We start from the raw sequence: 22,249 nt of genomic DNA on the forward strand, positions 1-22,249 counted from the left end.
GTGCAGAGAGTCAGAATTCGGCTCATAAATCACGCTCAGGAGTCATATTTCCAACATTTCAGACATTTTGAAAACTGCAGGGGGGTTTGGGCAAAATATGACCCATCACCGTTTTCAGTAATTGGCATATTTTCGGTTAAAAAAGTCGTAATTTGAAACTGAAATTAGGTGCAGAGAGTCAGAATTCGGATGAAAAATCACGCTCAGCAGTCAAATTTCCAACATTTCAGACATTTTGAAAACTGCAGGGGGGTTTGGGCAAAATATGACCCATCGCCGTTTACAGTAATTGGCATATTTTCGGTATGAAACTTTGTAATTTGAAACTTAAAATAGGTGCAGAGAGTCACAATTCGGCTCAAAAATCACGCTCAGGAGTCAAATTTCCAACATTTCAGACATTTTAAAAATGCAGGGGGGGGTTTTGGCATAATATGACCCATCGCCGATTTCAGTAATTGGCATATTTTAGGTATGAAACGTCGTAATTTGAAACTGAAAATAGGTGCAGAGAGTCAGAATTCGGCTCAAAAATCACGCTCAGGAGTCAAATTTCCGACATTTCAGACATTTTGAAAACTGCAGGGGGGTTTGGGCAAAATATGACCCATCGCTGTTTTCAGTAATTGGCATATTTTCGGTATAAAAAGTCGTAATTTGAAACTGAAGATAGGTGCAGAGAGTCAGAATTCTGACAAAAATAACGCTCAGGAGTCAAATTTCCGGCATTTCAGACATTTTGAAAACTGCAGGGGGGTTTGGCCAAACTATGACCCATCGCGGTTTTCAGTAATTGGCATATTTTTTGGTATGAAAAGTCTTAATTTGAAACTGAAAATATGTGCAGAGAGTCAGAATTCAGATAAAAAATCACGCTCAGGAGTCAAATTTCCGACATTTCAGACATTTTGAAAACTGCAAGGGGGTTTGGGCAAAATATGACCCATCGCCGTTTTCAGTAATTGCCTTATTTTAGGTATGAAACGTCGTAATTTGAAACTGAAAATAGGTGCAGAGAGTCAGAATTCGGATAAAAAATCACGCTCAGGAGTCAAATTTCCGGCATTTCAGACATTTTGAAAACTGCAGGGGGGTTTGGCCAAAATATGACCCATCGCCGTTTTCAGTAATTGGCATATTTTTGGTATAAAAAGTCGTAATTTGAAATTGAAAATAGGTGCATAGAGTCAGAATTCGGCTCAAAAATCACGCTCAGGAGTCAAATTTCCGACATTTCAGACGTTTTAAAAACTGCAGGGGAGTTTGGGCAAAATAAGACCCATCGCCACTTTCAGTAATTGCCTTATTTTAGGTATGAAACGTCGTAATTTGAAACTGAAAATAGGTGCAGAAAGTCAGAATTCGGCTCAAAAATCACGCTCAGGAGTCAAATTTCCGACATTTCAGATATTTTGAAAACTGCAAGGGGGTTTGGGGAAAATATGACCCATCGCCAATTTCAGTAATTGGCATATTTTAGGTATGAAACGTCGTAATTTGAAACTGAAAATAAATGCAGAGTCAGAATTCGGCTCAAAAATCACGCTCAGGAGTCAAATTTTCGACATTTCAGACATTTTGAAAACTGCAGGGGGATTTGGGCAAAATATGACCCATCGCCGTTTTCAGTAATTGGCATATTTTTGGTATAAAAAGTCGTAATTTGAAATTGAAAATAGGTGCAGAGAGTCAGAATTCGGCTCAAAAATCACGCTCAGGAGTCAAATTTCCGACATTTCCGACATTTTCAAAACTGCAGGGGGGTTTGGGCAAAATATGACCCATCGCCGTTTACAGTAATTGGCATATTTTCGGTATGAAACGTCGTAATTTGAAACTGAAAATAGGTGCAGAGAGTCAGAATTCGGCTCAAAAATCACGCTCAGGAGTCATATTTCCAACATTTCAGACATTTTGAAAACTGCAGGGGGGGTTTGGGCCAAAATATGACCCATCGCCGTTTTCAGTAATTGGCATATTTTTGGTATAAAAAGTCGTAATTTGAAATTGAAAATAGGTGCAGAGAGTCAGAATTCGGCTCAAAAATCACGCTCAGGAGTCAAATTTCCGACATTTCAGACATTTTAAAAACTGCAGGGGACTTTGGGCAAAATATGACCCATCGCCGCTTTCAGTAATTGCCTTATTTTAGGTATGAAACGTCGTAATTTGAAACTGAAAATAGGTGCAGAGAGTCAGAATTCGGCTCAAAAATCACGCTCAGGAGTCAAATTTCCGACATTTCAGACATTTTGAAAACTGCAAGGGGGTTTGGGCAAAATATGACCCATCGCCAATTTCAGTAATTGGCATATTTTAGGTATGGAACGTCGTAATTTGAAACTGAAAATAAATGCAGATTCAGAATTCGGCTCAAAAATCACGCTCAGGAGTCAAATTTCCGACATTTCAGACATTTTGAAAACTGCAGGGGGATTTGGGCAAAATATGACCCATCGCCGTTTTCAGTACTTGGCATATTATCGGTATAAAAAGTCGTAATTTGAAACTGAAAATAGGTGCAGAGAGTCAGAATTTGGCTTAAAAATCACACTCAGGAGTCAAATTTCCGACATTTCAGACATTTTGAAAACTGCAGGGGGGTTTGGGCAAAATATGACCCATCGCCGTTTACAGTAATTGGCATATTTTCGGTATGAAACGTCGTAATTTGAAACTGAAAATAGGTGCAGAGAGTCAGAATTCGGCTCATAAATCACGCTCAGGAGTCATATTTCCAACATTTCAGACATTTTGAAAACTGCAGGGGGGTTTGGGCAAAATATGACCCATCACCGTTTTCAGTAATTGGCATATTTTCGGTTAAAAAAGTCGTAATTTGAAACTGAAATTAGGTGCAGAGAGTCTGAATTAGGATAAAAAATCACGCTCAGGAGTCAAATTTCCAACATTTCAGACATTTTGAAAACTGCAGGGGGGTTTGGGCAAAATATGACCCATCGCCGTCTACAGTAATTGGCATATTTTCGGTATGAAACTTTGTAATTTGAAACTGAAAATAGGTGCAGAGAGTCACAATTCGGCTCAAATATCACGCTCAGGAGTCAAATTTCCAACATTTCAGACATTTTAAAAATGCAGGGGGGGTTTTGGCATAATATGACCCATCGCCGTTTTCAGTAATTGGCATATTTTAGGTATGAAACGTCGTAATTTGAAACTGAAAATAGGTGCAGAGAGTCAGAATTCGGCTCAAAAATCACGCTCAGGAGTCAAATTTCCGACATTTCAGACATTTTGAAAACTGCAGGGGGGTTTGGGCAAAATATGACATATCGCCGTTTACAGTAATTGGCATATTTTCGGTATGAAACGTCGTAATTTGAAACTGAAAATAGGTGCAAAGAGTCAGAATTCGGCTCAAAAATCACGCTCAGGAGTCATATTTCCAACATTTCAGACATTTTGAAAACTGCAGGGGGGTTTGGCCAAAATATGACCCATCGCCGTTTTCAGTAATTGGCATATTTTTGGTATAAAAAGTCGTAATTTGAAATTGAAAATAGGTGCAGAGAGTCAGAATTCGGCTCAAAAAACACGCTCAGGAGTCAAATTTCCGACATTTCAGACATTTTAAAAACCGCAGGGGAGTTTGGGCAAAATATGACCCATCGCCGCTTTCAGTAATTGCCTTATTTTAGGTATGAAACGTCGTAATTTGAAACTGAAAATAGGTGCAGAGAGTCAGAATTCGGCTCAAAAAACACGCTCAGGAGTCATATTTCCGACATTTCAGACAATTTGAAAACTGCAGGGGGGTTTGAACAAAATATGACCCATCGCCGTTTTCAGTAATTGGCATATTTTCTGTATAAAAAGTCGTAATTTGAAACAGAAATTAGGTGCAGAGAGTCAGAATTCGGATAAAAAATCACGCTCAGAAGTCAAATTTCCAACATTTCAGACATTTTGAAAACTGCAGGGGGGTTTGGGCAAAATATGACCCATCACCGTTTACAGTAATTGGCATATTTTCGGTATGAAACGTCGTAATTTGAAACTGAAGATAGGTGCAGAGAGTCAGAATTCGGATAAAAAATCACGCTCAGGAGTCAAATTTCCTGCATTTTAGACATTTTGAAAACTGCAGGGGGGTTTGGCCAAAATATGACCCATCGCCGTTTTTAGTAATTGGCATATTTTTGGTATAAAAAGTCGTAATTTGAAATTGAAAATAGGTGCAGAGAGTCAGAATTCGGCTCAAAAATCACGCTCAGGAGTCAAATTTCCGACATTTCAGACGTTTTAAAAACTGCAGGGGAGTTTGGGCAAAATATGACCCATCGCCACTTTCAGTAATTGCCTTATTTTAGGTATGAAACGTCGTAATTTGAAACTGAAAATAGGTGCAGAAAGTCAGAATTCGGCTCAAAAATCACGCTCAGGAGTCAAATTTCCGACATTTCAGACATTTTGAAAACTGCAAGGGGGTTTGGGCAAAATATGACCCATCGCCAATTTCAGTAATTGGCATATTTTAGGTATGAAACGTCGTAATTTGAAACTGAAAATAAATGCAGAGTCAGAATCCGGCTCAAAAATCACGCTCAGGAGTCAAATTTCCGACATTTCAGACATTTTGAAAACTGCAGGGGGATTTGGGCAAAATATGACCCATCGCCGTTTTCAGTAATTGGCATATTTTTGGTATAAAAAGTCGTAATTTGAAATTGAAAATAGGTGCAGAGAGTCAGAATTCGGGTCAAAAATCACGCTCAGGAGTCAAATTTCCGACATTTCAGACATTTTCAAAACTGCAGGGTGGTTTGGGCAAAATATGACCCATCGCCGTTTACAGTAATTGGCATATTTTCGGTATGAAACGTCGTAATTTGAAACTGAAAATAGGTGCAGAGAGTCAGAATTCGGCTCAAAAATCACGCTCAGGAGTCATATTTCCAACATTTCAGACATTTTGAAAACTGCAGGGGGGTTTGGGATAAAATATGACCCATCGCGGTTTTCAGTAATTGGCATATTTTTGGTATAAAAAGTCGTAATTTGAAATTGAAAATAGGTGCCGAGAGTCAGAATTCGGCTCAAAAATCACGCTCAGGAGTAAAATTTCCGACATTTCAGACATTTTCAAAACTGCAGGGGGGTTTGGGCAAAATATGACCCATGGCCGTTTACAGTAATTGGCATATTTTCGGTATGAAACGTCGTAATTTGAAACTGAAAATAGGTGCAGAGAGTCAGAATTCGGCTCAAAAATCACGCTCAGGAGTCATATTTCCAACATTTCAGACATTTTGAAAACTGCAGGGGGGTTTGGCCAAAATATGACCCATCGCCGTTTTCAGTAATTGGCATATTTTTGGTATAAAAAGTCGTAATTTGAAATTGAAAATAGGTGCAGAGAGTCAGAATTCGGCTCAAAAATCACGCTCAGGAGTCAAATTTCCGACATTTCAGACATTTTAAAAACTGCAGGGGAGTTTGGGCAAAATATGACCCATCGCCGCTTTCAGTAATTGCCTTATTTTAGGTATGAAACGTCGTAATTTGAAACTGAAAATAGGTGCAGAGAGTCAGAATTCGGCTCAAAAATCACGCTCAGGAGTCAAATTTCCGACATTACAGACATTTTGAAAACTGCAAGGGGGTTTGGGCAAAATATGACCCATCGCCAATTTCAGTAATTGGCATATTTTAGGTATGAAACGTCGTAATTTGAAACTGAAAATAAATGCAGAGTCAGAATTCGGCTCAAAAATCACGCTCAGGAGTCAAATTTCCGACATTTCAGACATTTTGAAAACTGCAGGGGGATTTGGGCAAAATATGACCCATCGCCGTTTTCCGTAATTGGCATATTATCGGAATAAAAAGTCGTAATTTGAAACTGAAAATAGGTGCAGAGAGTCAGAATTTGGCTTAAAAATCACACTCAGGAGTCAAATTTCCGACATTTCAGACATTTTGAAAACTGCAGGGGGGTTTGGGCAAAATATGACCCATCGCCGTTTACAGTAATTGGCATATTTTCGGTATGAAACGTCGTAATTTGAAACTGAAAATAGGTGCAGAGAGTCAGAATTCGGCTCATAAATCACGCTCAGGAGTCATATTTCCAACATTTCAGACATTTTGAAAACTGCAGGGGGGTTTGGGCAAAATATGACCCATCACCGTTTTCAGTAATTGGCATATTTTCGGTTAAAAAAGTCGTAATTTGAAACTGAAATTAGGTGCAGAGAGTCAGAATTCGGATAAAAAATCACGCTCAGGAGTCAAATTTCCAACATTTCAGACATTTTGAAAACTGCAGGGGGGTTTGGGCAAAATATGACCCATCGCCGTTTACAGTAATTGGCATATTTTCGGTATGAAACTTTGTAATTTGAAACTGAAAATAGGTGCAGAGAGTCACAATTCGGCTCAAAAATCACGCTCAGGAGTCAAATTTCCAACATTTCAGACATTTTAAAAATGCAGGGGGGGGGTTTTGGCATAATATGACCCATCGCCGTTTTCAGTAATTGGCATATTTTAGGTATGAAACGTCGTAATTTGAAACTGAAAATAGGTGCAGAGAGTCAGAATTCGGCTCAAAAATCACGCTCAGGAGTCAAATTTCCGACATTTCAGACATTTTGAAAACTGCAGGGGGGTTTGGGCAAAATATGACCCATCGCTGTTTTCAGTAATTGGCATATTTTCGGTATAAAAAGTCGTAATTTGAAACTGAAGATAGGTGCAGAGAGTCAGAATTCGGACAAAAATAACGCTCAGGAGTCAAATTTCCGGCATTTCAGACATTTTGAAAACTGCAGGGGGGTTTGGCCAACCTATGACCCATCGCGGTTTTCAGTAATTGGCATATTTTTTGGTATGAAAAGTCTTAATTTGAAACTGAAAATATGTGCAGAGAGTCAGAATTCAGATAAAAAATCACGCTCAGGAGTCAAATTTCCGACATTTCAGACATTTTGAAAACTGCAAGGGGGTTTGGGCAAAATATGACCCATCGCCGTTTTCAGTAATTGCCTTATTTTAGGTATGAAACGTCGTAATTTGAAACTGAAAATAGGTGCAGAGAGTCAGAATTCGGCTCAAAAATCACGCTCAGGAGTCAAATTTCCGACATTTCAGACATTTTGAAAACTGCAAGGGGGTTTGGGCAAAATATGACCCATCGCCAATTTCAGTAATTGGCATATTTTAGGTATGAAACGTCGTAATTTGAAACTGAAAATAGGTGCAGAGTCAGAATTCGGCTCAAAAATCACGCTCAGGAGTCAAATTTCCGACATTTCAGACAATTTGAAAACTGCAGGGGGGGTTTGGGCAAAATATGACACATCGCCGTTTACAGTAATTGGCATATTTTCGGTATGAAACGTCGTAATTTGAAACTGAAAATAGGTGCAGAGAGTCAGAATTCGGATAAAAAATCACGCTCAGGAGTCAAATTTCCGGCATTTCAGACATTTTGAAAACTGCAGGGGGGTTTGGCCAAAATAAGACCCATCGCCGTTTTCTGTAATTGGCATATTTTTGGTATAAAAAGCCGTAATTTGAAATTGAAAATAGGTGCAGAGAGTCAGAATTCGGCTCAAAAATCACGCTCAGGAGTCAAATTTCCGACATTTATAACGTTTTAAAAACTGCAGGGGAGTTTGGGCAAAATAAGACCCATCGCCACTTTCAGTAATTGCCTTATTTTAGGTATGAAACGTCGTAATTTGAAACTGAAAATAGGTTTGCAGAAAGTCAGAATTCGGCTCAAAAATCACGCTCAGGAGTCAAATTTCCGACATTTCAGACATTTTGAAAACTGCAAGGGGGTTTGGGGAAAATATGACCCATCGCCAATTTCAGTAATTGGCATATTTTAGGTATGAAACGTCGTAATTTGAAACTGAAAATAAATGCAGAGTCAGAATTCGGCTCAAAAATCACGCTCAGGAGTAAAATTTTCGACATTTCAGACATTTTGAAAACTGCAGGGGGATTTGGGCAAAATATGACCCATCGCCGTTTTCAGTAATTGGCATATTTTTGGTATAAAAAGTCGTAATTTGAAATTGAAAATAGGTGCAGAGAGTCAGAATTCGGCTCAAAAATCACGCTCAGGAGTCAAATTTCCGACATTTCAGACATTTTCAAAACTGCAGGGGGGTTTGGGCAAAATATGACCCATCGCCGTTTACAGTAATTGGCATATTTTCGGTATGAAACGTCGTAATTTGAAACTGAAAATAGGTGCAGAGAGTCAGAATTCGGCTCAAAAATCACGCTCAGGAGTCATATTTCCAACATTTCAGACATTTTGAAAACTGCAGGGGGGGGGTTTGGGCCAAAATATGACCCATCGCCGTTTTCAGTAATTGGCATATTTTTGGTATAAAAAGTCGTAATTTGAAATTGAAAATAGGTGCAGAGAGTCAGAATTCGGCTCAAAAATCACGCTCAGGAGTCAAATTTCCGACATTTCAGACATTTTAAAAACTGCAGGGGACTTTGTGCAAAATATGACCCATCGCTGCTTTCAGTAATTGCCTTATTTTAGGTATGAAACGTCGTAATTTGAAACTGAAAATAGGTGCAGAGAGTCAGAATTCGGCTCAAAAATCACGCTCAGGAGTCAAATTTCCGACATTTCAGACATTTTGAAAACTGCAAGGGGGTTTGGGCAAAATATGACCCATCGCCAATTTCAGTAATTGGCATATTTTAGGTATGGAACGTCGTAATTTGAAACTGAAAATAAATGCAGAGTCAGAATTCGGCTCAAACATCACGCTCAGGAGTCAAATTTCCGACATTTCAGACATTTTGAAAACTGCAGGGGGATTTGGGCAAAATATGACCCATCGCCGTTTTCAGTAATTGGCATATTATCGGTATAAAAAGTCGTAATTTGAAACTGAAAATAGGTGCAGAGAGTCAGTATTTGGCTTAAAAATCACACTCAGGAGTCAAATTTCCGACATTTCAGACATTTTGAAAACTGCAGGGGGGTTTGGGCAAAATATGACCCATCGCCGTTTACAGTAATTGGCATATTTTCGGTATGAAACGTCGTAATTTGAAACTGAAAATAGGTGCAGAGAGTCAGAATTCGGCTCATAAATCACGCTCAGGAGTCATATTTCCAACATTTCAGACATTTTGAAAACTGCAGGGGGGTTTGGGCAAAATATGACCCATCACCGTTTTCAGTAATTGGCATATTTTCGGTTAAAAAAGTCGTAATTTGAAACTGAAATTAGGTGCAGAGTCAGAATTCGGATAAAAAATCACGCTCAGGAGTCAAACTTCCAACATTTCAGACATTTTGAAAACTGCAGGGGGGTTTGGGCAAAATATGACCCATCGCCGTTTACAGTAATTGGCATATTTTCGGTATGAAACTTTGTAATTTGAAACTGAAAATAGGTGCAGAGAGTCACAATTTGGCTCAAAAATCACGCTCAGGAGTCAAATTTCCAACATTTCAGACATTTTAAAAATGCAGGGGGGTTTTGGCATAATATGACCCATCGCCGTTTTCAGTAATTGGCATATTTTAGGTATGAAACGTCGTAATTTGAAACTGAAAATAGGTGCAGAGAGTCAGAATTCGGCTCAAAAATCACGCTCAGGAGTCAAATTTCCGACATTTCAGACATTTTGAAAACTGCAGGGGGGTTTTGGCATAATATGACCCATCGCCGTTTTCAGTAATTGGCATATTTTAGGTATGAAACGTCGTAATTTGAAACTGAAGATAGGTGCAGAGAGTCAGAATTCGGACAAAAATAACGCTCAAGAGTCAAATTTCCGGCATTTCAGACATTTTGAAAACTGCAGGGGGGTTTGGCCAACCTATGACCCATCGCGGTTTTCAGTAATTGGCATATTTTTTCGTATGAAAGGTCTTAATTTGAAACTGAAAATATGTGCAGAGAGTCAGAATTCAGATAAAAAATCACGCTCAGGAGTCAAATTTCCGACATTTCAGACATTTTAAAAACAGCAGGGGGGTTTGGGCAAAGTATGACCCATCGCCGTTTTCAGTAATTGGCATATTTTTGGTATAAAAAGTCGTAATTTGAAATTGAAAATAGGTGCAGAGAGTCAGAATTCGGCTCAAAAATCACGCTCATGAGTCAAATTTCCGACATTTCAGACATTTTAAAAACTGCAGGGGCGTTTGGGCAAAATATGACCCATCGCCGTTTTCAGTAATAGCCTTATTTTAGGTATGAAACGTCGTAATTTGAAACTGAAAATAGGTGCAGAGAGTCAGAATTCGGCTCAAAAATCACGCTCAGGAGTCAAATTTCCGACATTTCAGACATTTTGAAAACTGCAAGGGGGTTTGGGCAAAATATGACCCATCGCCAATTTCAGTAATTGGCATATTTTAGGTATGAAACGTCGTAATTTGAAACTGAAAATAGGTGCAGAGTCAGAATTCGGCTCAAAAATCACGCTCAGGAGTCAAATTTCCGACATTTCAGACAATTTGAAAACTGCAGGGGGGTTTGGGCAAAATATGACACATCGCCGTTTACAGTAATTGGCATATTTTCGGTATGAAACGTCGTAATTTGAAACTGAAAATAAGTGCAGAGAGTCAGAATTCGGCTCAAAAATCACGCTCAAGAGTCAAATTTCCGACATTTCAGACATTTTAAAAACTGCAGGTGGGTTTGGGCAAAATATGACCCATCGACTTTTCAGTAATTTGCATATTTTAGGTATGAAACGTCGTAATTTGAAACTGAAAATAGGTGCAGAGAGTCAGAATTCGGCTCAAAAATCACGCTCAGGAATCAAATTTCCTACATTTCAGACATTTTCAAAACTGCAGGGGGGTTTGCGCAAAATATGACCAATCGCCATTTTCAGTAATTGGCATATTTTCGGTATAAAAAGTCGTAATTTGAAACTGAAAATAGGTGCAGAGAGTCAGAATTCGGATAAAAAATCACGCTCAGGTGTCAAATTTCCGACATTTCAGACATTTTGAAAACTGCAGGGGGGGTTTGGGCAAAATATGACCCATCGCCGTTTACAGTAATTGGCATATTTTCGGTATGAAACGTCGTAATTTGAAACTGAAAATTGGTGCAGAGAGTCAGAATTCGGATAAAAAATTACGCTCAGGAGTCAAATTTCCGACATTTCAGACATTTTGAAAACTTCAGGGGGGTTTGGCCAAAATATGACCCATCGCCGTTTTCAGTAATTGGCATATTTTTTGGTATGAAAAGTCGTAATTTGAAACTGAAAATAGGTGCAGAGAGTAAGAATTCGGATAAAAAATCACGCTCAGGACTCAAATATCCGACATTTCAGACAGTTTGAAAACTGCAGGGGGGTTTGGGCAAAATATGACCCATCGCTGTGTACAGTAATTGGCATATTTTCGGTATGAAACGTCGTAATTTGAAACTGAAAATAGGTGCAGAGAGTCAGAATTCGGCACAAAAATCACGCTCAGGAGTAAAATTTCCGACATTTCAGACATTTTGAAAACTGCAGGGGGGTTTGGGCAAAATATGACCCATCGCCGTTGACAGTAATTGGCATATTTTCGGTATGAAACGTCGTAATTTGAAACTGAAAATAGGTGCAGAAAGTCAGAATTCGGATAAAAAATCACGCTCAAAAAGTCAAATTTCCGACATTTCAGACATTTTGAAAACTGCAGGGGGGTTTGGGCAAAATATGACCCATCGCTGTTTTCAGTAATTGGCATATTTTCGGTATAAAAAGTCGTAATTTGAAACTGAAGATAGGTGCAGAGAGTCAGAATTCGGACAAAAATAACGCTCAGGAGTCAAATTTCCGGCATTTCAGACATTTTGAAAACTGCAGGGGGGTTTGGCCAAACTATGACCCATCGCGGTTTTCAGTAATTGGCATATTTTTTGGTATGAAAAGTCTTAATTTGAAACTGAAAATATGTGCAGAGAGTCAGAATTCGGATAAAAAATCACGCTCAGGAGTCTAATTTCCGACATTTCAGACATTTTAAAAACTGCAGTGGGGTTTGGGCAAAGTATGACCCATCGCCGTTTTCAGTAATTGGCATATTTTTGGTATAAAAAGTCGTAATTTGAAATTGAAAATAGGTGCAGAGAGACAGAATTCGGCTCAAAAATCACCCTCAGGAGTCAAATTTCCGACATTTCAGACATTTTAAAAACTGCAGGGGAGTTTGGGCAAAATATGACCCATCGCCGTTTTCAGTAATTGCCTTATTTTAGGTATGAAACGTCGTAATTTGAAACTGAAAATAGGTGCAGAGAGTCAGAATTCGGCTCAAAAATCACGCTCAGGAGTCAAATTTCCGACATTTCAGACATTTTGAAAACTGCAAGGGGGTTTGGGCAAAATATGACCCATCGCCAATTTCAGTAATTGGCATATTTTAGGTATGAAACGTCGTAATTTGAAACTGAAAATAGGTGCAGAGTCAGAATTCGGCTCAAAAATCACGCTCAGGAGTCAAATTTCCGACATTTTAGACAATTTGAAAACTACAGGGGGGGGTTTGGGCAAAATATGACACATCGCCGTTTACAGTAATTGGCATATTTTCGGTATGAAACGTCGTAATTTGAAACTGAAAATAGGTGCAGAGAGTCAGAATTCGGCTCAAAAATCACGCTCAAGAGTCAAATTTCCGACAATTCAGACATTTTAAAAACTGCAGGTGGGTTTGGGCAAAATATGACTTATAGACTTTTCAGTAATTTGCATATTTTAGGTATGAAACTTCGTAATTTGAAACTGAAAATAGGTGCAGAGAGTCAGAATTCGGCTCAAAAATCATGCTCAGGAATCAAATTTCCTACATTTCAGACATTTTCAAAACTGCAGGGGGGTTTGCGCAAAATATGACCAATCGCCGTTTTCAGTAATTGGCATATTTTCGGTATAAAAAGTCGTAATTTGAAACTGAAAATAGGTGCAGAGAGTCAGAATTCGGATAAAAAATCACGCTCAGGAGTCAAATTTCCGACATTTCAGACATTTTGAAAACTGCAGGGGGGTTTGGGCAAAATATGACCCATCGCCGTTTACAGTAATTGGCATATTTTCGGTATGAAACGTCGTAATTTGAAACTGAAAATAGGTGCAGAGAGTCAGAATTCGGATAAAAAATTATGCTCAGGAGACAAATTTCCGACATTTCAGACATTTTGAAAACTTCAGGGGGGTTTGGCCAAAATATGACCCATCGCCGTTTTCAGTAATTGGCATATTTTTTGGTATGAAAAGTCGTAATTTGAAACTGAAAATAGGTGCAGAGAGTCAGAATTCGGATAAAAAATCACGCTCAGGACTCAAATATCCGACATTTCAGACAGTTTGAAAACTGCAGGGGGGTTTGGGCAAAATATGACCCATCGCTGTGTACAGTAATTGGCATATTTTCGGTATGAAACGTCGTAATTTGAAACTGAAAATAGGTGCAGAGAGTCAGAATTCGGCACAAAAATCACGCTCAGGAGTAAAATTTCCGACATTTCAGACATTTTGAAAACTGCAGGGGGGTTTGGGCAAAATATGACCCATCGCCGTTGACAGTAATTGGCATATTTTCGGTATGAAACGTCGTAATTTGAAACTGAAAATAGGTGCAGAAAGTCAGAATTCGGATAAAAAATCACGCTCAAAAAGTCAAATTTCCGACATTTCAGACATTTTGAAAACTGCAGGGGGGTTTGGGCAAAATATGACCCATCGCTGTTTTCAGTAATTGGCATATTTTCGGTATAAAAAGTCGTAATTTGAAACTGAAGATAGGTGCAGAGAGTCAGAATTCGGACAAAAATAACGCTCAGGAGTCAAATTTCCGGCATTTCAGACATTTTGAAAACTGCAGGGGGGTTTGGCCAAACTATGACCCATCGCGGTTTTCAGTAATTGGCATATTTTTTGGTATGAAAAGTCTTAATTTGAAACTGAAAATATGTGCAGAGAGTCAGAATTCGGATAAAAAATCACGCTCAGGAGTCTAATTTCCGACATTTCAGACATTTTAAAAACTGCAGTGGGGTTTGGGCAAAGTATGACCCATCGCCGTTTTCAGTAATTGGCATATTTTTGGTATAAAAAGTCGTAATTTGAAATTGAAAATAGGTGCAGAGAGACAGAATTCGGCTCAAAAATCACCCTCAGGAGTCAAATTTCCGACATTTCAGACATTTTAAAAACTGCAGGGGAGTTTGGGCAAAATATGACCCATCGCCGTTTTCAGTAATTGCCTTATTTTAGGTATGAAACGTCGTAATTTGAAACTGAAAATAGGTGCAGAGAGTCAGAATTCGGCTCAAAAATCACGCTCAGGAGTCAAATTTCCGACATTTCAGACATTTTGAAAACTGCAAGGGGGTTTGGGCAAAATATGACCCATCGCCAATTTCAGTAATTGGCATATTTTAGGTATGAAACGTCGTAATTTGAAACTGAAAATAGGTGCAGAGTCAGAATTCGGCTCAAAAATCACGCTCAGGAGTCAAATTTCCGACATCTTAGACAATTTGAAAACTACAGGGGGGGGTTTGGGCAAAATATGACACATCGCCGTTTACAGTAATTGGCATATTTTCGGTATGAAACGTCGTAATTTGAAACTGAAAATAGGTGCAGAGAGTCAGAATTCGGCTCAAAAATCACGCTCAAGAGTCAAATTTCCGACAATTCAGACATTTTAAAAACTGCAGGTGGGTTTGGGCAAAATATGACTTATAGACTTTTCAGTAATTTGCATATTTTAGGTATGAAACTTCGTAATTTGAAACTGAAAATAGGTGCAGAGAGTCAGAATTCGGCTCAAAAATCATGCTCAGGAATCAAATTTCCTACATTTCAGACATTTTCAAAACTGCAGGGGGGTTTGCGCAAAATATGACCAATCGCCGTTTTCAGTAATTGGCATATTTTCGGTATAAAAAGTCGTAATTTGAAACTGAAAATAGGTGCAGAGAGTCAGAATTCGGATAAAAAATCACGCTCAGGAGTCAAATTTCCGACATTTCAGACATTTTGAAAACTGCAGGGGGGTTTGGGCAAAATATGACCCATCGCCGTTTACAGTAATTGGCATATTTTCGGTATGAAACGTCGTAATTTGAAACTGAAAATAGGTGCAGAGAGTCAGAATTCGGATAAAAAATTATGCTCAGGAGACAAATTTCCGACATTTCAGACATTTTGAAAACTTCAGGGGGGTTTGGCCAAAATATGACCCATCGCCGTTTTCAGTAATTGGCATATTTTTTGGTATGAAAAGTCGTAATTTGAAACTGAAAATAGGTGCAGAGAGTCAGAATTCGGATAAAAAATCACGCTCAGGACTCAAATATCCGACATTTCAGACAGTTTGAAAACTGCAGGGGGGTTTGGGCAAAATATGACCCATCGCTGTGGACAGTAATTGGCATATTTTCGGTATGAAACGTCGTAATTTGAAACTGAAAATAGGTGCAGAGAGTCAGAATTCGGCACAAAAATCACGCTCAGGAGTAAAATTTCCGACATTTCAGACATTTTGAAAACTGCAGGGGGGTTTGGGCAAAATATGACCCATCGCCGTTTACAGTAATTGGCATATTTTTGGTATAAAAAGTCGTAATTTGAAATTGAAAATAGGTGCAGAGAGTCAGAATTCGGCTCAAAAATCACGCTCAGGAGTCAAATTTCCGACATTTCAGACATTTTAAAAACTGCAGGGGGGTTTGGCCAAAATATGACCCATCGCCGTTTTCAGTAATTGGCATATTTTTTGGTATGAAAAGTCATAATTTGAAGCTGAAAATAGGTGCAGAGAGTCAGAATTCAGATAAAAAATAACGCTCAGGAGTCAAATTTCCGACATTTCAGACATTTTAAAAACTGCAGGGGGGTTTGGGCAAAGTATGACCCATCGCCGTTTTCAGTAATTGGCATATTTTTGGTATAAAAAGTCGTAATTTGAAATTGAAAATAGGTGCAGAGAGTCAGAATTCGGCTCAAAAATCACGCTCAGGAGTCAAATTTCCGACATTTCAGACATTTTAAAAACTGCAGGGGAGTTTGGGCAAAATATGACCCATCGCCGCTTTCAGTAATTGCCTTATTTTAGGTATGAAACGTCGTAATTTGAAACTGAAAATAGGTGCAGAGAGTCAGAATTCGGCTCGAAAATCACGCTCAGGAGTCAAATTTCCGACATTTCAGACATTTTGAAAACTGCAGGGGGGGTTTGGGCAAAATATGACCAATCGCCGTTTACAGTAATTGGCATATTTTCGGTATGAAACGTCGTAATTTGAAACTGAAAATATGTGCAGAGAGTCAGGATTTAGCTCAAAAATCACGCTCAGGAGACAAATTTCCGACATTTCAGACATTTTGAAAACTGCAGGGGGGTTTGGGCAAAAAATGACCCATCGCCGTTTTCAGTAATTGGCATATTTTTTGGTATGAAAATTCATAATTTGAAACTGAAAATAGGTGCAGAGAGTCAGAATTCAGATAAAAAATAACGCTCAGGAGTCAAATTTCCGACATTTCAGACATTTTAAAAACTGCAGGGGGGTTTGGGCAAAGTATGACCCATCGCCGTTTTCAGTAATTGGCATATTTTTGGTATAAAAAGTCGTAATTTGAAATTGAAAATAGGTGCAGAGAGTCAGAATTCGGCTCAAAAATCACGCTCAGGAGTCAAATTTCCGACATTTCAGACATTTTAAAAACTGCAGGGGAGTTTGGGCAAAATATGAAACATCGCCGCTTTCAGTAATTGCCTTATTTTAGGTATGAAACGTCGTAATTTGAAACTGAAAATAGGTGCAGAGAGTCAGAATTCTGCTCAAAAAACACGCTCAGGAGTCATATTTCCGACATTTCAGACAATTTGAAAACTGCAGGGGGGTTTGAACAAAATATGACCCATCGCCGTTTTCAGTAATTGGCATATTTTCTGTATAAAAAGTCGTAATTTGAAACTGAAATTAGGTGCAGAGAGTCAGAATTCGGATAAAAAATCACGCTCAGAAGTCAAATTTCCGACATTTCAGACATTTTGAAAACTGCAGGGGGGTTTGGGCAAAATATGACCCATCGCCGTTTACAGTAATTGGCATATTTTTGGTATGAAACGTCGTAATTTGAAACTGAAGATAGGTGCAGAGAGTCAGAATTCGGATAAAAAATCACGCTCAGGAGTCAAATTTCCGGCATTTCAGACATTTTGAAAACTGCAGGGGGGTTTGGCCAAAATATGACCCATCGCCGTTTTCAGTAATTGGCATATTTTTGGTATAAAAAGTCGTAATTTGAAATTGAAAATAGGTGCAGAGAGTCAGAATTCGGCTCGAAAATCACGCTCAGGAGTCAAATTTCCGACATTTCAGACATATTGAAAACTGCAGGGGGGGTTTGGGCAAAATATGACCAATCGCCGTTTACAGTAATTGGCATATTTTCGGTATGAAACGTCGTAATTTGAAACTGAAAATAGGTGCAGAGAGTCAGGATTTAGCCCAAAAATCACGCTCAGGAGACAAATTTCCGACATTTCAGACATTTTGAAAACTGCAGGGGGGTTTGGGCAAAAAATGACCCATCGCCGTTTTCAGTAATTGGCATATTTTCGGTATAAAAAGTCGTAATTTGAAACTGAAACTAGGTGCAGAGAGTCAGAATTCGGATAAAAAATCACGCTCAGGAGTCAAATTTCGGATATTTCAGACATTTTGAAAACTGCAGGGGGGTTTGGGCAAAATATGACCCATCGCCGTTTACAGTAATTGGCATATTTTCGGTATGAAACGTCGTAATTTGAAACTGAAGATAGGTGCAGAGAGTCAGAATTCGGATAAAAAATCACGTTCAGGAGTCAAATTTCCGGCATTTCAGACATTTTGAAAACTGCAGGGGGGTTTGGCCAAAATATGACCCATCGCCGTTTTCAGTAATTGGCATATTTTTTGGTATGAAAAGTCATAATTTGAAACTAAAAATAGGTGCTGAGAGTCAGAATTCAGATAAAAAATAACGCTCAGGAGTCAAATTTCCGACATTTCAGACATTTTAAAAACTGCAGGGGGGTTTGGGCAAAGTATGACCCATCGCCGTTTTCAGTAATTGGCATATTTTTGGTATAAAAAGTCGTAATTTGAAATTGAAAATAGGTGCAGAGAGTCAGAATTCGGCTCAAAAATCACGCTCAGGAGTCAAATTTCCGACATTTCAGACATTTTAAAAACTGCAGGGGAGTTTGGGCAAAATATGACCCATCGCCGCTTTCAGTAATTGCCTTATTTTAGGTATGAAACGTCGTAATTTGAAACTGAAGATAGGTGCAGAGAGTCAGAATTCTGCTCAAAAAACACGCTCAGGAGTCATATTTCCGACATTTCAGACAATTTGAAAACTGCAGGGGGGTTTGAACAAAATATGACCCATCGCCGTTTTCAGTAATTGGCATATTTTCTGTATAAAAAGTCGTAATTTGAAACTGAAATTAGGTGCAGAGAGTCAGAATTCGGATATAAAATCACGCTCAGAAGTCAAATTTCCGACATTTCCGACATTTTGAAAACTGCAGGGGGGTTTGGGCAAAATATGACCCATCGCCGTTTACAGTAATTGGCATATTTTTGGTATGAAACGTCGTAATTTGAAACTGAAGATAGGTGCAGAGAGTCAGAATTCGGATAAAAAATCACGCTCAGGAGTCAAATTTCCGGCATTTCAGACATTTTGAAAACTGCAGGGGGGTTTGGCCAAAATATGACCCATCGCCGTTTTCAGTAATTGGCATATTTTTGGTATAAAAAGTCGTAATTTGAAATTGAAAATAGGTGCAGAGAGTCAGAATTCGGCTCAAAAATCACGCTCAGGAGTCAAATTTCCGACATTTCAGACGTTTTAAAAACTGCAGGGGAGTTTGGGCAAAATATGACCCATCGCCACTTTCAGTAATTGCCTTATTTTAGGTATGAAACGTCGTAATTTGAAACTGAAAATAGGTGCAGAGAGTCAGAATTCGGCTCAAAAATCACGCTCAGGAGTCAAATTTCCGACATTTCAGACATTTTGAAAACTGCAAGGGGGGTTTGGGCAAAATATGACCCATCGCCAATTTCAGTAATTGGCATATTTTAGGTATGAAACGTCGTAATTTGAAACTGAAAATAAATGCAGAGTCAGAATTCGGCTCAAAAATCACGCTCAGGAGTCAAATTTCCGACATTTCAGACATTTTGAAAACTGCAGGGGGATTTGGGCAAAATATGACCCATCGCCGTTTTCAGTAATTGGCATATTTTTGGTATAAAAAGTCGTAATTTGAAATTGAAAATAGGTGCAGAGAGTCAGAATTCGGCTCAAAAATCACGCTCAGGAGTCAAATTTCCGACATTTCAGACATTTTCAAAACTGCAGGGGGGTTTGGGCAAAATATGACCCATCGCCGTTTACAGTAATTGGCATATTTTCGGTATGAAACGTCGTAATTTGAAACTGAAAATAGGTGCAGAGAGTCAGAATTCGGATAAAAAATCACGCTCAGGAGTCAAATTTCCGGCATTTCAGACATTTTGAAAACTGCAGGGGGGTTTGGCCAAAATATGACCCATCGCCGTTTTCAGTAATTGGCATATTTTTTGGTATGAAAAGTCATAATTTGAAACTGAAAATAGGTGCAGAGAGTCAGAATTCAGATAAAAAATAACGCTCAGGAGTCAAATTTCCGATATTTCAGACATTTTAAAAACTGCAGGGGGGTTTGGGCAAAGTATGACCCATCGCCGTTTTCAGTAATTGGCATATTTTTGGTATAAAAAGTCGTAATTTGAAATTGAAAATAGGTGCAGAGAGTCAGAATTCGGCTCAAAAATCACGCTCAGGAGTCAAATTTCCGACATTTCAGACATTTTAAAAACTGCAGGGGAGTTTGGGCAAAATATGACCCATCGCCGCTTTCAGTAATTGCCTTATTTTAGGTATGAAACGTCGTAATTTGAAACTGAAAATAGGTGCAGAGAGTCAGAATTCTGCTCAAAAAACACGCTCAGGAGTCATATTTCCGACATTTCAGACAATTTGAAAACTGCAGGGGGGTTTGAACAAAATATGACCCATCGCCGTTTTCAGTAATTGGCATATTTTCTGTATAAAAAGTCGTAATTTGAAACTGAAATTAGGTGCAGAGAGTCAGAATTCGGATAAAAAATCACGCTCAGAAGTCAAATTTCCGACATTTCAGACATTTTGAAAACTGCAGGGGGGTTTGGGCAAAATATGACCCATCGCCGTTTACAGTAATTGGCATATTTTTGGTATGAAACGTCGTATTTTGAAACTGAAGATAGGTGCAGAGAGTCAGAATTCGGATAAAAAATCACGCTCAGGAGTCAAATTTCCGACATTTCAGACATTTTGAAAACTGCAAGGGGGGTTTGGGCAAAATATGACCCATCGCCAATTTCAGTAATTGGCATATTTTAGGTATGAAACGTCGTAATTTGAAACTGAAAATAAATGCAGAGTCAGAATTCGGCTCAAAAATCACGCTCAGGAGTCAAATTTCCGACATTTCAGACATTTTGAAAACTGCAGGGGGATTTGGGCAAAATATGACCCATCGCCGTTTTCAGTAATTGGCATATTTTTGGTATAAAAAGTCGTAATTTGAAATTGAAAATAGGTGCAGAGAGTCAGAATTCGGCTCAAAAATCACGCTCAGGAGTCAAATTTCCGACATTTCAGACATTTTCAAAACTGCAGGGGGATTTGGGCAAAATATGACCCATCGCCGTTTACAGTAATTGGCATATTTTCGGTATGAAACGTCGTAATTTGAAACTGAAAATAGGTGCAGAGAGTCAGAATTCGGATAAAAAATCACGCTCAGGAGTCAAATTTCCGGCATTTCAGACATTTTGAAAACTGCAGGGGGGTTTGGCCAAAACATGACCCATCGCCGTTTTCAGTAATTGGCATATTTTTTGGTATGAAAAGTCATAATTTGAAACTGAAAATAGGTGCAGAGAGTCAGAATTCAGATAAAAAATAACGCTCAGGAGTCAAATTTCCGACATTTCAGACATTTTAAAAACTGCAGGGGGGTTTGGGCAAAGTATGACCCATCGCCGTTTTCAGTAATTGGCATATTTTTGGTATAAAAAGTCGTAATTTGAAATTGAAAATAGGTGCAGAGAGTCAGAATTCGGCTCAAAAATCACGCTCAGGAGTCATATTTCCGACATTTCAGACAATTTGAAAACTGCAGGGGGGTTTGAACAAAATATGACCCATCGCCGTTTTCAGTAATTGGCATATTTTCTGTATAAAAAGTCGTAATTTGAAACTGAAATTAGGTGCAGAGAGTCAGAATTCGGATAAAAAATCACGCTCAGAAGTCAAATTTCCGACATTTCAGACATTTTGAAAACTGCAGGGGGGTTTGGGCAAAATATGACCCATCGCCGTTTACAGTAATTGGCATATTTTTGGTATGAAACGTCGTAATTTGAAACTGAAGATAGGTGCAGAGAGTCAGAATTCGGATAAAAAATCACGCTCAGGAGTCAAATTTCCGGCATTTCAGACATTTTGAAAACTGCAGGGGGGTTTGGCCAAAATATGACCCATCGCCGTTTTCAGTAATTGGCATATTTTTGGTATAAAAAGTCGTAATTTGAAATTGAAAATAGGTGCAGAGAGTCAGAATTCGGCTCAAAAATCACGCTCAGGAGTCAAATTTCCGACATTTCAGACGTTTTAAAAACTGCAGGGGAGTTTGGGCAAAATATGACCCATCGCCACTTTCAGTAATTGCCTTATTTTAGGTATGAAACGTCGTAATTTGAAACTGAAAATAGGTGCAGAGAGTCAGAATTCGGCTCAAAAATCACGCTCAGGAGTCAAATTTCCGACATTTCAGACATTTTGAAAACTGCAGGGGGATTTGGGCAAAATATGACCCATCGCAGTTTTCAGTAATTGGCATATTTTTGGTATAAAAAGTCGTAATTTGAAATTGAAAATAGGTGCAGAGAGTCAGAATTCGGCTCAAAAATCACACTCAGGAGTCAAATTTCCGACATTTCAGACATTTTCAAAACTGCAGGGGGGTTTGGGCAAAATATGACCCATCGCCGTTTACAGTAATTGGCATATTTTCGGTATGAAACGTCGTAATTTGAAACTGAAAATAGGTGCAGAGAGTCAGAATTTGGATAAAAAATCACGCTCAGGAGTCAAATTTCGGATATTTCAGACATTTTGA

The sequence above is a fragment of the Procambarus clarkii genome, unplaced genomic scaffold, assembly GCF_040958095.1.
Source record: "Procambarus clarkii isolate CNS0578487 unplaced genomic scaffold, FALCON_Pclarkii_2.0 HiC_scaffold_109, whole genome shotgun sequence".
Classification (NCBI taxonomy): Eukaryota; Metazoa; Arthropoda; class Malacostraca; order Decapoda; family Cambaridae; genus Procambarus; species Procambarus clarkii.